Source organism: Cervus canadensis, chromosome 5, assembly GCF_019320065.1.
Source record: "Cervus canadensis isolate Bull #8, Minnesota chromosome 5, ASM1932006v1, whole genome shotgun sequence".
Taxonomy (NCBI): Eukaryota; Metazoa; Chordata; class Mammalia; order Artiodactyla; family Cervidae; genus Cervus; species Cervus canadensis.
In genome coordinates, this window is record NC_057390.1 from 61403761 (window position 1) to 61417132 (window position 13372).

General features: G+C 37.6%; 1 protein-coding gene across 4 annotated transcripts in view; it reads left to right on the top strand.

Annotated features, from left to right (window-relative positions):
• The window catches only part of MEIS1 (Meis homeobox 1), a 142766-nt gene that overhangs the window by 123910 nt on the left and 5484 nt on the right, over nucleotides 1-13372 (top strand). The gene's annotated exons all lie outside the window — the stretch shown is intronic.

Consider the following 13372-nt stretch of genomic DNA (forward strand, 5'->3'; position numbering starts at 1 on the left):
CAGTATTCTTGCCTGGAGAATCCCATGGACAGAGGAGCCTGGCGGGCTACAGTCCCTGGGGTCTCAAAAAGTCAGACACGACTGAGCAACTAACACACAAGGGACAAATTCCCATGAAAGCCTCATGACAACACACCATTTACATAGAGGGAGTCAGGGAAGGGAATACGCAGGGGAAAGAACATTTGGAGTCCAAACATGTCATCTGTTGTCCCCACTCCTCACCAATTAGATGCATGTCCTTGATCAACTCCCTTTGTCTCCCTGGGCAACAGCTTCCTCTGCCTTAAATGGATGGGTAGGGCTGAGGAATTGGTGGGACTCCAAGCCTCTTCTAGCCGTAATATTCTAGACAGTGTAAACGTGAACGGAAGCAAGGTGAATGTTGTGAAACTGATTTTGATTCCCGTTTTTACATTAGAAGTGAAAAAAAAAAAAACACAACAGGGCCTTTGATAAACACGAAAAGGACTATTCATTTAAAAAGTTGTTACTTTTCTTCATCTTAAATAAGCAAAGCTAGCCCTTAAAAACTAGATGAAATTAAACATTATCGCAAGACATAGAAAACATGCGTTCTGTCACTTTTGGATTCATAATAAAGATAAATCAGTTGTTTTTAGCAGTGTGCTCTGAGTCTGTGAAGGGCATGACAGATAATAGGCTTGGAATTTCTGAAGTTATTGTACAGTAAAATTTGTTTTTTCCTCAGGCATTCAATCTTTTTTCTCTAGTGATTTTGTACATGACAAACTTTTTAGTGGGTGCATTAATAATCTATAAGTAATGGGTTGTCAGTTGTCAGTTAGATAAGATTAAAAGACTGTTTAAGCATTATCCATTTGCTTCTTTGCATGAGTTTTATAGGTCAAGAGAAATAACTTTTTGAATTGTGGTTGTTTGCACATGCTGGTTTTTCCTCCCTCTCTCCCTCCCTTTCTCTCTCTTTCTCTCCCTCTCTCGCTTTCTCTCATTTGGCTCTGCTCCAGAAGTACTTGCAAGAACTGTATTACATTACATAAATCCTGCATATAGGAGCAGATTCAAAACGCACACCGTGTGAATCAAGGGGACACATGTCTCCGCTGACTTCTGTAAACTTCTTTTAGTTTTGAAAATGTTACTCTTTGTCTTCTCAAAGGAAACTTTGTCCGGGGAAGCCTCTGCAGTAGAGGAACTGAAGTTCCCAGCTTGAGGAGTTTCCTAGCAAGTCAGGTTGAGGTCTATTCTTGTCAAATCTGTCTTAAGTGTGTTTACATATAGTTTGCCTTTCTGGTATTTTCTGCTTGCACAGACCTGATCTCCACCTATTGTGTGTCAACAGTTGCCGGGGCTGGTGTTGGGTGATTAACCATTGAGCACTGGGCCCCGGAGCTGTGCCCACAGAGAAGACCCCCTCTCCCCTCGCACTTACATCACCCTCTGGCTTCAGGCTGCACCTACATAAAACAAACAGCATTTCTGAGTGGTTAAAGAGGCAGCCTGAAACAGTAAAAAATGGGGCAAATGTTGCCTCCTTGTTAAATAAGACAGTTTTCTCAAAAATGGAGAGGAGGCAGGGGTGTAGGGACAGAAAGTGTTTCTGAGGGCAAATGTGGTCTTGGATCTGCATGGCTCTGATGGGCAAATGCCTGGAGCTTTGTGGTAGACACTTAGGGTTTTTTTTTTTTTTTTTTCTTTTTTCTTTTTTTAATTTTTAAGGGGCAAGAGAACATTAAAAAAAATCTAACAAAAACACGCCAACCACATGGATGTTTGTAACTTTGGCAAATACAGGACTGTCCCACTTCATGCCCTCATGGTGTTTCGGTATTTTCCTCCTGATTTTATTTCCATTCTTATGAGGTCTTTAAGCCTGACCCATTAATGTGTGAAATAATGAATTCTGTTGGGCTCTAGACCCCTGAACAATAACAAATAAGCAAAAATACCTTAATCTGTTCCCATCTTTGAGAACTCCTTTTCCCTTTTACCCTCTTAACCAGTGTGGTTGAAGGACCTAATGCCTCGTAAGATTAGATCCCATCACTGAAGAAGGAAAAACGTACTTCCTTTTGCAAATACATTAACTCTTTCAGGCCCATGGGAATTATTGGTCTTGGATTCCAAAGGTAACTTAGCTCAAAAATGTACTTCCTGTCATGGGAGATGTCTGGCATTCTATTGATTTGGTCACTATTTTTCAAGAATAATATACTGCCAAACGATGGAATTAAATGCACCATGATTAAAAACGTATATCTTTAAGTTTCCAGTATGTTCTACTTTAGGATGCTGATTTGAATGTAAACCAATAGTTTTGAGGGTTTTTGTCTAGTTGAAGGGTTTTGTTGGCCTGTATCACTAGAACATCTGCTACAGTTGACTTTACTTGATCCCTAGTTTGAGTCAGAATTCATACTTACTTGGACAGGGTAGGGAGTAGGGAATGTTGTAAAGCTAATGGAAAGAATTGTATGGATTCAAAGATGTCAGGTCTCAGCCCCCACGGCTGGTCACCTGGCAGGATTGTGTACAGACAGGACAGTGTGATGGGTTATGGCTAGGGTTCCCATCCTCAAGGCCAGGTAGCAGCTGAAGGGAGTGGCCAGAAAAGACAGATCAGAATCCTTCTGAGTGAATGTAGTATAAAAAAGCATCTTGAGAATTAACTTGATTTTTGTCATGCTATTTCTCCTGAAATAGTAAGTTAACAAAGAGATAGGAGATTTTGAAGTTTATCAAAGGGAGCACAGATTAAAATTTTAGAAACACTGCAACAGAACAACAGAGTCCAAGTCCTGGGTAGGATTGTAGCATCCTTTCACAGATGAGGCTCAGGGCCTTATGATGTTACATTCTTAATTAGAGGTGAGGAGGGTGCTGACTCCTGGTTCAGTGTCTCTTGCAGTCCACCATTATGTATTTTTGTTTTTAATTAGTTGATTTTTTTTTTTTTTTGGCTGTGTGGGGTCTTCGTTACTGTGCACGGCCTTTCTCTAGTTGCAGCGAACAGAGACTACTCTTTAGTTTTGAACCGCAGCCTTCTCACTGAGGTAATTTCTCTTAGTGCAGAGCATGGGCTCCAGGTACATGGGCTTCAGTAGTTACAGTACATGGGTTCAGTAGTTGTGGAACAGGGCTCAGTTGTCCTGTGGCATGTGGGATCTTCCCAGATCAGGGATTGAACCAGTGTCCCCTGCATTGGCAGATGGATTCTTTACCCCTGAGCCATGAGGGAAGTCCCATTACGTATTTTTAAGAGCTTTATTGAGATATAATTCACATACTATGCAATTTACTCATTTAAAGTGGTTCAGTGATTTTAAGTATAGTCACAGATATGTGCAACCATCCCCAGAGTCCATTTGAGAACAATTTCACCACCTCAAAAAGAAACCCTCTACCCCTCACTCTCCCTACTTCCATCCCCAACTCTGCCACAGATCTACTTTCTGTATCTATGGTGGTTTAGTCACTAAATTGTGTCCTACTCTCATGACCCCATGGACTGTAGCCCGCCAGACTCCTCCATCCCTGGATTGCCTGTTCTGGACAGTTCATATAAATGTGATCATGATATCTCTGGTCTTTTATGACTGGTTTCCTTCACTTAGCATTACATTTTCAAGTTTCATTTACTTTGAAGCATGTGCCATACTTTATTCCTCTTTTTGACTGAATAATGTTTCATGGTATGGATATACCACGCTTTCTTTTTTTTTTTTTTTTATTCTTTCCTCCTCTGCTTTATTTTTTTTTTTTTTAATTTATTTTTTTTTGGTCATACATTGATATGAATCAGCCATAGATTTACACGTATTCCCCATCCTGATCCCGCCTCCCACCTCCCTCTCCACCCGATTCCTCTGGGACTTCCCAGTGCACCAGGCCCGAGCACTTGTCTCATGCATCCCACCTGGGCTGGTGATCTGTTTCACCATAATAGTATACATGCTGTTCTTTTGAAATATCCCACCCTCACATTCTCCCACAGAGTTCAAAAGTCTGTTCTGTATTTCTGTGTCTCTTTTTCCATTTTGCATATAGGGTTATCGTTACCATCTTACTAAATTCCATATATATGTGTTAGTATGCTGTAATGTTCTTTATCTTTCTGGCTTACTTCACTCTGTATAAGGGGTTCCAGTTTCATCCATCTCATTAGGACTGATTCAAATGAATTCTTTTTAACGGCTGAGTAATATTCCATGGTGTATATGTACCACAGCTTCCTTATCCATTCATCTGCTGATGGGCATCTAGGTTGCTTCCATGTCCTGGCTATTATAAACAGTGCTGTACCACGCTTTCTTTATTAGTTCATTCGTGGATGGACATTTGGGTTGTTTCTGTCTTTTGCTGGCCTAAGAATTTGTTTATAAGCTTTTGTACCATTAGATACTTTTGAGAATCATAATGACAGTATCCTCAGCAAACCTGTCTTAGGTTTTACAGTTGGCAAAGCACTTTTCATAAACATTCACCCATTTGGTCATCACAGTTCCAGCACCTAAATACTGCTATAATCTCAGAACCAGGAAGTGGCAGTTTTCCTACTCAGTTCTCATGCGCTTTCCACTGGACACTGTTCTCACTCTTCCTGCCCTTGGCCAGTGTTTTGACTGTGATAATTAGGAGCAGTGGTGTTCAAAGGAAAGGACGGCAGCTCAGAAGTGAAATGTACATTCTCTGAACTTTCCTCAGTGTGACTTTGATGACCATAAGCATTTTTCAAAGATTTGACAAGTTCCATGAGGAGGTCATTTTGTTGGTTTTATTGTCCTCATTTGAAAGATGTTGTCATATACCTCAATTGAGAGATTTTGCCTTTTCAAGTGGTTCCATTGACATATAAGGACCTACAGGTTACAAATTGATATACAGTACATAAAGCTTAGGTTTCAAACTTTACTAATTGAAACAGAAGTTACAGTGAACATTCTAAGGAATAGACAATAGGCCTCCATTCAGGTCAAACCTAATCTATATCCAGGTGAAAAAAGAAATCAAGCTAAATTTTGATATACCTTCCCTTAGCATGAGTGGAGACTCCAGGCCTGGAAATTTCTTAATTAGTGAAGGCTTGGAGTGTGGAGGCAGATAAAGGAGAGATTCTAGAGGAAGGAAAGAGCTGAAAGATCCTCCAGATCGGCACTAGGATTCTAGAACACCTTATGCGTGCTTGGCTGGTCACCTAACACAAGAGTTTCAGTTCCAGTCATTCAGGGGAAATTCTATTTTGGGAAAAAAGTGAATATTTAATTACTAGGGTAACTCATACACCCTGCTTCCTTGGGACATTCATGGTTTATGCCTGGTGCCCAGCATATTATCAATAACTTTTCTTTCCTCTTTTTTGGCTGTGCTGGATCTTCGTTGTGGGGTGTGGGCTCTAGAGCATGGGACTTGGTAGTTGTGATGCTCTGATTTGGTTTGCCTGAGTCATGTGGGATCAAACCCATGTCCCCTGCATTGGAAGTCAGATTCTTAACCAGGAGACCACCAAGGAAGTCCTTAATGTCCCTTTACTCTTAAAAGTGTCCCAGCATAGATGATAAATTATCTGGTTATCCTATTATAATGGAAATTGACAGAACATTACGATTTGTTTTAAATAACTGTGTATTTATTCTGTAATGTTTAAGTGATGTTTAGTAAGATGCAATTTTATTGACTTTCGTGAATATGGGAAAATGAGAATTTATATGATTCAGCATAAATAGACACATTTATTCTTTGAAGGTATTATTATACCCAGTTTAGGTTTTTGTTAGTAAAAGAGGTTTTGCTATATTATCCTAGATTATCCTATTGCTTATACATTGTGCTAATAATCACTCTAATTTCATATACTCTAAGTAAACCACTTTTAAAATATTTATTAGGTTAAACAAAATCAAATTTGGCAACTTGTATGTCACATGTAAGTAAATATTTTATAAATGCTATTTTGTTCCCTATGCTTTATATGGATACTTACAATATGTATAACTATTGGATATTTCTTATGCTAGGTCTAGTGATACATCCCTGCAATTCATTCCATTGAGTTTGGAGCCTAAGGCTTTAGTGATCTAGAAGACAGCAAAGGAAATAGAGATCCCCCGCTAAGGGAGCCACCCTTGCTTTGAATTCAGTTCAGATTAAAGGATTTAGCAAACTGAGCTTCTATTTTTTTTTTTTTTAGAGTGAAGAAAAATCATTTTCCAATTTGCTTTCAAGGAAAACTTTCTGTAATATATAACCAAGTGATGATATATTTGCAAGCTATTTCAACTTATAAAGTCCAAAATGATAGTTGGATTTTGTTTTTACTTTGCATTATAATTTTCAACTAATTAGCAACTTCTTTTTTTCACTAGTTGCTTGGAAGAAAATGATATATATAATTAACTTTCTCAACTGTTTTAGTTTCAGCTTTTTAAAAGAGTAGTTTGACAAATACACCTATCACTTCTAGAGAAGGGGAACCTTTTCAGACTTCTGGTGGATGGGCTTATTGTGATTTGAACAAATTCCAATATTGTGTTTCTAGAGTAGGAGAGCAAAACACGTGCTTCCTTCTTCCCTCTCGTTCATTCACCTCCCCCAGCCCCAGACACACAGATGATGTATTGCAGTCCTGGAACTGTCAGATCCTGGAGGAGGTTGAGAAACTAGAAGACAGTGCCAAAAACATGATTTCATAAGGTTTGACTTGAGATTGAGTCAACTTTCTTGAGCGTCTAAAAATCATGTTTCATGAAATTTTACTTCACAAAGAAAGGGAGTGTGGAAGGCTTGGACCCTAAAGCCTGCCAGTTACGGATCATTAAATCCAATAAGTAAATGTAAATTTAAAATAGAGAATTCCAACAAAAGATTCTAAAGTCAAATTCTTGTTTAAAAGAACAGAGTGTTATGTGGGAGATAGCTGGAATTCATTCCCTGAAAGGTTTGTTTATAAAACAGGCTTTAAAGTTATTAGGAAATGCTGACTTTAAAAAAAAGAGTCGTATATGTAGTTTTCTTTAAATGATTCTGATAAAGTTGAAAGAAATGCTACATAAGAAAATTCATGGAAAAAGAAAGAACAAAATTCTGGAATTCAGCAACTACTTTCCAAGATGGTAATTTATATTAGAAACTATTTTACAAGACTTAATTCTGCCCTTAAAAATATTTATAGCAATGAATATAAGTAAAATGAATTATATAGCAATTAAATATTATACTTGCATGTTGTTCATGTTTAATTGAATAAAGAACAGTGCATGAAGAAATCACCAGTATTTAAGAAGGCATGGCATTAATTTTTATTATTAAATATATATGTAAGTATTCTTAAGTATACCTAAATATTAATCAAGATGATATAATTAATACTTTCTTTAATGGATAGTATAGGTATGGAAGGCATTTTTACTAACATATCCTGTTATTTAATGAAATTTTTTCTTAATAGTTAATAATTTTAGCTTCTTGAGCAAAGAAGGGTACATATTATAGAATGGCATTTCTCCATACTTAAATGGATACCTACCTTTCTGCTGGCTAGTCACTTATACCTAATTGGCAAGAAGCTCTATGGAGATGATTGAAAGTCATGTCGTTGTTTAGAAACCACAGTATTTTGTGAGAATTTTATTTTGATTTCCATGAATAAGCTGTGGCATGCTAAAATAACAAAAGATGGTCTCCGTTAATCATCAATGAATAAGTAGGGTGGTGAAGGGGAAGTAGAATTGAGTAAAGGTGAAAATTTTTTTTTTGAGAGTAGGCAAGTAGTTTTTCCTTCCTTTTGTCAGTATTGCAGAGGACCAAAGGTGTAAGAGTATAGGAATAGGGCAAAGCCATGTAGGAAAATTGCCTGTGGAACTGGGCAAATAAACCTGATGTTTGGGCCTAAAGGATGTCCACTATGATCTGGCCTCCCCTCCGGTTCTCACCAAGAGAAGACTAAATATAAGAATCCAGTTTTGTGGAAAGGAACCTGGTCAGGGAGTGGAGGATAAGCTAAAGGACAAAGGTCAACTTTAGAAAGCAATTCTACCAGATCTTGCTCAGAAAACTATTCAGGTATCCAAAGATGAAGAATAAAGGAGGTGGTATTAACAGAATGGGGGGAAAAAAGTCCAATAATAAACAAACATCTAAGGGCAGAGACAAGAAAGAATAGAGCAAAACCTGCTGTATTTCTTGTTAGCATAACTCAGGGTCCATCTTCCGTTCTCTTTGTCTGATTCCTATTTTTTTAAAAATGCAGATGGTAAAACTCAGTTTTTAGATGATCCAATGTCTCAGATATTTAAGACTTTTGCTCCCCCCTTTCAGCCTCCTACTGCCCCCTTAATAGGACTTGAGTTCTAAACAAATAACTAGGTAAAAAGAAATACACCTCTGTTTATTTTGACATGGAATAAAGCTCTAAAGCCAATCCATTATCTTCCTTTCCTTTGTAAAACTTCTTGTTTTGAGAAAGGAGACCATTTGGTCACAGGAAGAAATTCTAATCCATGATTCTATGAAAAAAGGAAATTTAAGAATTCTTTCTCTAATTCAGTTTTCAACCACCTACAAGGTGTCCAGTTCTTAGTACTTCACAAAAGAAGACTGTTTTCAAAGCAAAACAGGATTTTTAGAAACATATACCTTGATGTTTGGGATGAAATGTGGGAATGCAAACAGGATGTTTCTCAACCTTAAAGGATACTTAACTAAAAGGATTACTTTGTAAAATGCCCAATCTGTGGCAAATTTGAGCATCATTCTATTAAGCTAAGGTGTGAAACTATTTTAATGAGTAAGAAAAGCAAACTGTCCTGTTTATGTATTCCTGACATTATATATCTGAATTTTAAGGACTATAATGTTTGGACATCAATGTAAAGTTCTAAAAGTTTTCTTTTACATCTTTAAACATTGCTTTTTAAAAATCACCTTATCAATATGGAAAATTCCAAAGATTGTGTGTATTTCATGGATATATTTCATCTTAAACTATTTTATGGGTATTGAAGAATGTATTTTTTATTGTACATTCAAATTGGAATTTTTGTCATCCTCTTCTTTCTCTTCAAAAATACTGCTTCTTCTTATGTTCAAGCTCTAATATATATTTATGTATTCATACATATGAGTTTAAAATAACTATTTTACTAATGCTTCTTAAAATGACAGTGTTTTAGAAGGGAATATGTTCATGTGAGTTTACATAAAACCCAAAGATCTTTTTTTGGTTCTTAGTGTTTAGAAGATTCTTGATAATTTAGAATATTCCACAATGGAAAGTAAAGCATTCTGTCACAAAAGCAGGGAGGATGAGACACAGGGTCAAAGGGCATTTTGGAAACAAACAGCTGGACCAGTTTATTTAAACAGATACAGGGATGGGGGAACTGACCTCTGTTTGACTTATAGTGGGAGGAGCAAGTATGTCATTTTATTACTTTGCCCAGAAGGAAAATGTTTTCCTATCTGAATTCAACCCAAGCCATCTAAACACATGACCTTGCTGTATATAGCTAATTCCAAAGAGAGTACCTATAAGACAGTCGAGGAAAATCATAAAATACACCAAAGAGAGTCAAATGTTGGAATGGTTTTAGAATTGAAAAGGTGGTGTTGTTTTTAAAAATAAAATATTTTGCTATTTATTCAGTTATTTTCAGATAAAGATGTCTACCATGACCCCAGATAATACTATGTGTTTCATATAAATATAGGAATTATAATTCAGTAGCCTCTGAGAGTTTACTATGTCCTCCATGTAATGATAATGTCCATCATATTGAAACAAATGTTGTTTTTAATTAAAGTTTACAAAAGTGAGGACTTCCAAGTATACCTACTAATGTGGTCAAGAAGTTTGGATAAAGTGATAAGTATCCTTAGGTTTTCAAGGTTTTAAAATTTTTAGTTAAAGGATTCTCACCTTTATACATACATATCCTTTAGGTAGCCCACATCTGTGTTGTCAATAACAACAAATGGTTATTGCCACCCAAAGAGAAGCAACTAGCATTCTGTACCTGGGGGCCCTTAACTAAGAGGCTGGGGTGAGATGTTTGCTCTCTCCATGGGGACCTGAGCAGCCCTGAAGTCGCTGCATTTAGTGTTGCTTGCAGAGGCATGCAGACAGACTCAGCATTTTGAGCAGAGAGTGGCCCAAGGGGTGAGTGGACTCAAAATCCTAGAACTCACATTCTGGAAGGAATTTGTTAGGAAGCACAGATGTTTAACGTAGGGAGAAGAGGGGAGGCCTGTGGGGCACAGTGGCTATAGTTCTAATGTTTGAAAGGCTGTCTGAAGAAGTGAGATTGGAATTGTTTAAATTACCCCCAAGAAGTTGTCCTGGTGAAAGAATTTTAGATCAGGTAAGACAGAACCTTCTAACAGTTATTGTGTCTAGAGAGGAAGTGGGCTCTCCGGTAAGGTGACCAGGGCCGTATTAGAAATAGTTCAGCACACAGAGAACAGACTTGTGGTTACCAAGGAAAGGGCTGGGGAGTGGGGAAGCGGGAAAGGGGTGAACTGGGAGTTTGGGGTTAGCAGATGCAAACTAGCATATATAGAATAGATAACCAACAAGGTCCTACTGTATAGCTCAGGGAACCATATTCAATATCCTGTGATAAACCATAATGGAAAAGAATATGAAAAAGAATGGGTATATGTGTATAACTGAGTCACTTTTCTGTACAGCAGAAATTAACACAACATTGTAAATCAACTATACCTGAATAAGAAAAAAAAAAAAAGTCTGGCAGAGGCTACCCATCAACCTGGTAGGGATATCAGAGAGAGGGGATTCGTGTCAGTGACCAAGCTAAGTGATGATCGAACCTGATAGGTGACTTTTCCAATCCCATGGGTTAACTGTCATGGATTCAGACCTGAGATGGTCATAAACTGGTCTTTAGAAATCTGAAGGTATGAGTGTGAAGGAGGCAAGCTTTGGAATGTAGATAACCCAATTTGCTGAGTCTTCTTATGCATTTTTTTTTGTTTTTGGTCTTTATACACAAGTAATACAGTCATCAAAATCCCCAAGTCTCCAAAATGTTGTCATCCTTATTCCTGGACTCAACAGTCAGGTTGTCGCCAGTGGTCACTGGCTCAAAATCAGCTCATGTTTAGATATCTATTTAGTCCAGAATATTCTAGACTTGGCACAGTAGTGGCCAAGCTCTGGTCAGGACACTGTGGAGGTGAGTGGGCTATGCTTGCTACCATTTGCCAAATTATTAACATCTCTTGGGTCACATGTGACCTCAAATAAGTCACTTAATTTCTCGGAGCCTTGGCTTCTCATCTGTTAAAAAAGACTCTTCCTATTTTTAGATAAGTAATATATGTCCATAAAATATTATGTTTTTAAAAGAACTTGAAAAAAGTTATCAGAGTTCCCTTCAAGAGAATGCAGATTTTGAATAATACCATAGATAAAGAGGCATTTTTGCTCTCTTACCTATGTTAGTTACTATGAAAATTACTTTTGGTATATGCAGAATATTAATATTAAATAATTTTCTGATTGGTCATGCAGTGAAGGCAGCTAATGAAAAAGCAGATTTTTTTTTTCATTTTAATTGGTTATTTCACATGGTGTTTGTGCTACACCTGTGCTTATAATGAGAATGGAGAATTAATCTAACCTTCTGCTCACATGATTCCAATTTTCATGGTTTATACAAGATAATGATAACCTGATTTGCAACACAATTTGTTGTAGATCTGTGTTTTAAATATTTTTATTAGAAGTTTGGAGACTTCATATATGAGAACCAATTTAATATATGTTGTCAATAAGAGTTAACACCAACCAATGTCTTTTCAGTTAGATTCCAGTTTCATTCATTATTTTAATTACTTCTAAGATAAAGAATGTAAGGATATAAGATGCTGAGAATCTTAAAATGTCATGAAATATGCATTTTTTAATTTAAAAAACCTATGCCTGTCTGTTTGAAAGTGAAAGTTGCTCAGTTGTGTCCAACTCTTTGCGACCCCATGGGCTATACAGTCCATGGAATTCTCCAGGCCAGAATACCGGAGTGGGTAGCCTTTCCCTTCTCCAGGGGATCTTTCCAACCTAGGGATGGAACCCAGGTCTCTCACATTGCAGGTGGATTCTTTACCAGCTGAGTCACAAAGGAAGCCTATCTATTTAATGGCTTGTTTTTTAGGAACTGTTTTCCTTCCTGAAGTGGGCAGACTTACCAACTAGGATTCATGCTGGAATGAAGGTCCTTTATGTATTTTTTTTTAAGTTTGTGGCAGCACTACATACCATGTGGGCTCTCGGTTCCCCAACCAGGAATCGAACTCACATCCCCTGCACTGGCAGTGCGGAGTCTTAACCACTGGACTTCCAGGGAAGTCCCTAGACTGTGGGTCCTTTACTTATTAACAGAACAGTATTAAAATCTTCATTGTATTTTTTTATGTGGTACTCATGTTGGATATGAACTTTCCAGGTAGCTCAGTGGTAAAGAATCCGCCTGCAATGCAGGAGACATGGATTCAATCCTTGGATCAGGAAGACCCCCTGGAGAAGGAAATGGCAACCCACTTCAGTATTCTTGCCTGGGAAATCCCATGGACAGAGGAGCCTGGGTGGGCTACAGTCCATGGGGCCTCAAAGAGTCGGACGTGACTTAGCAACTGAGTACGCACATATGTTTGTTTGATATACTCAAATCTGAGTTGAGAACTAAAAGTAATGTACTATTTCAGAATCTAATATATCTGATTCATTTTATGTATTTGATGTGAAATGCTTAATATTACAGGGTGCAAAAAGCTCTTAAAAGAAATTTCATGAGCATAGCTTTGGAGAGCTTGTACTAACCACTTGTTAAAAGTTTCAGTGACTAGCCACTTTTTTAGGGGCTACAAAAATTGTAAAAAGAAATCTTATTAAGACACTTAAGTGTCTTAAGATGTTTATTATACATGTTCAGGAGTAGCTGGAGAAAGCAATATTATAAGTTCAATTACTGTATAGCCATGACCTTGCCTTGACCTCAGACTTGGCATGAAGAGCGTGCGCATGCACGCATGTGCACACACACATACACACACACACACACACACATACACACAAAGCCACCCCAAGAATTCTCTACCAGGAATGCATTTCTCTGAAGTCCCCAGCAGTGTGAGTTAGTGGTGATAAACTCCAGACATTTTTTCATGTGATGGTGTGCTGCCATCCTGGTTCATTATCTTAATAGTGGGCATTAAAATAGAATTAGGTTTGCAAGAGGTAGGGAAGGTTTTGATAAAAATTGTAAAAAAGAAGTCAGAGAACAGAAGATTGAAATGTCACTAATTAGGAGAGGGAACAGATGCCCTTGTGACCATCTCTCTCGCAACACCAAATTTCCCCTCTTGCAGTTGAAAAGAA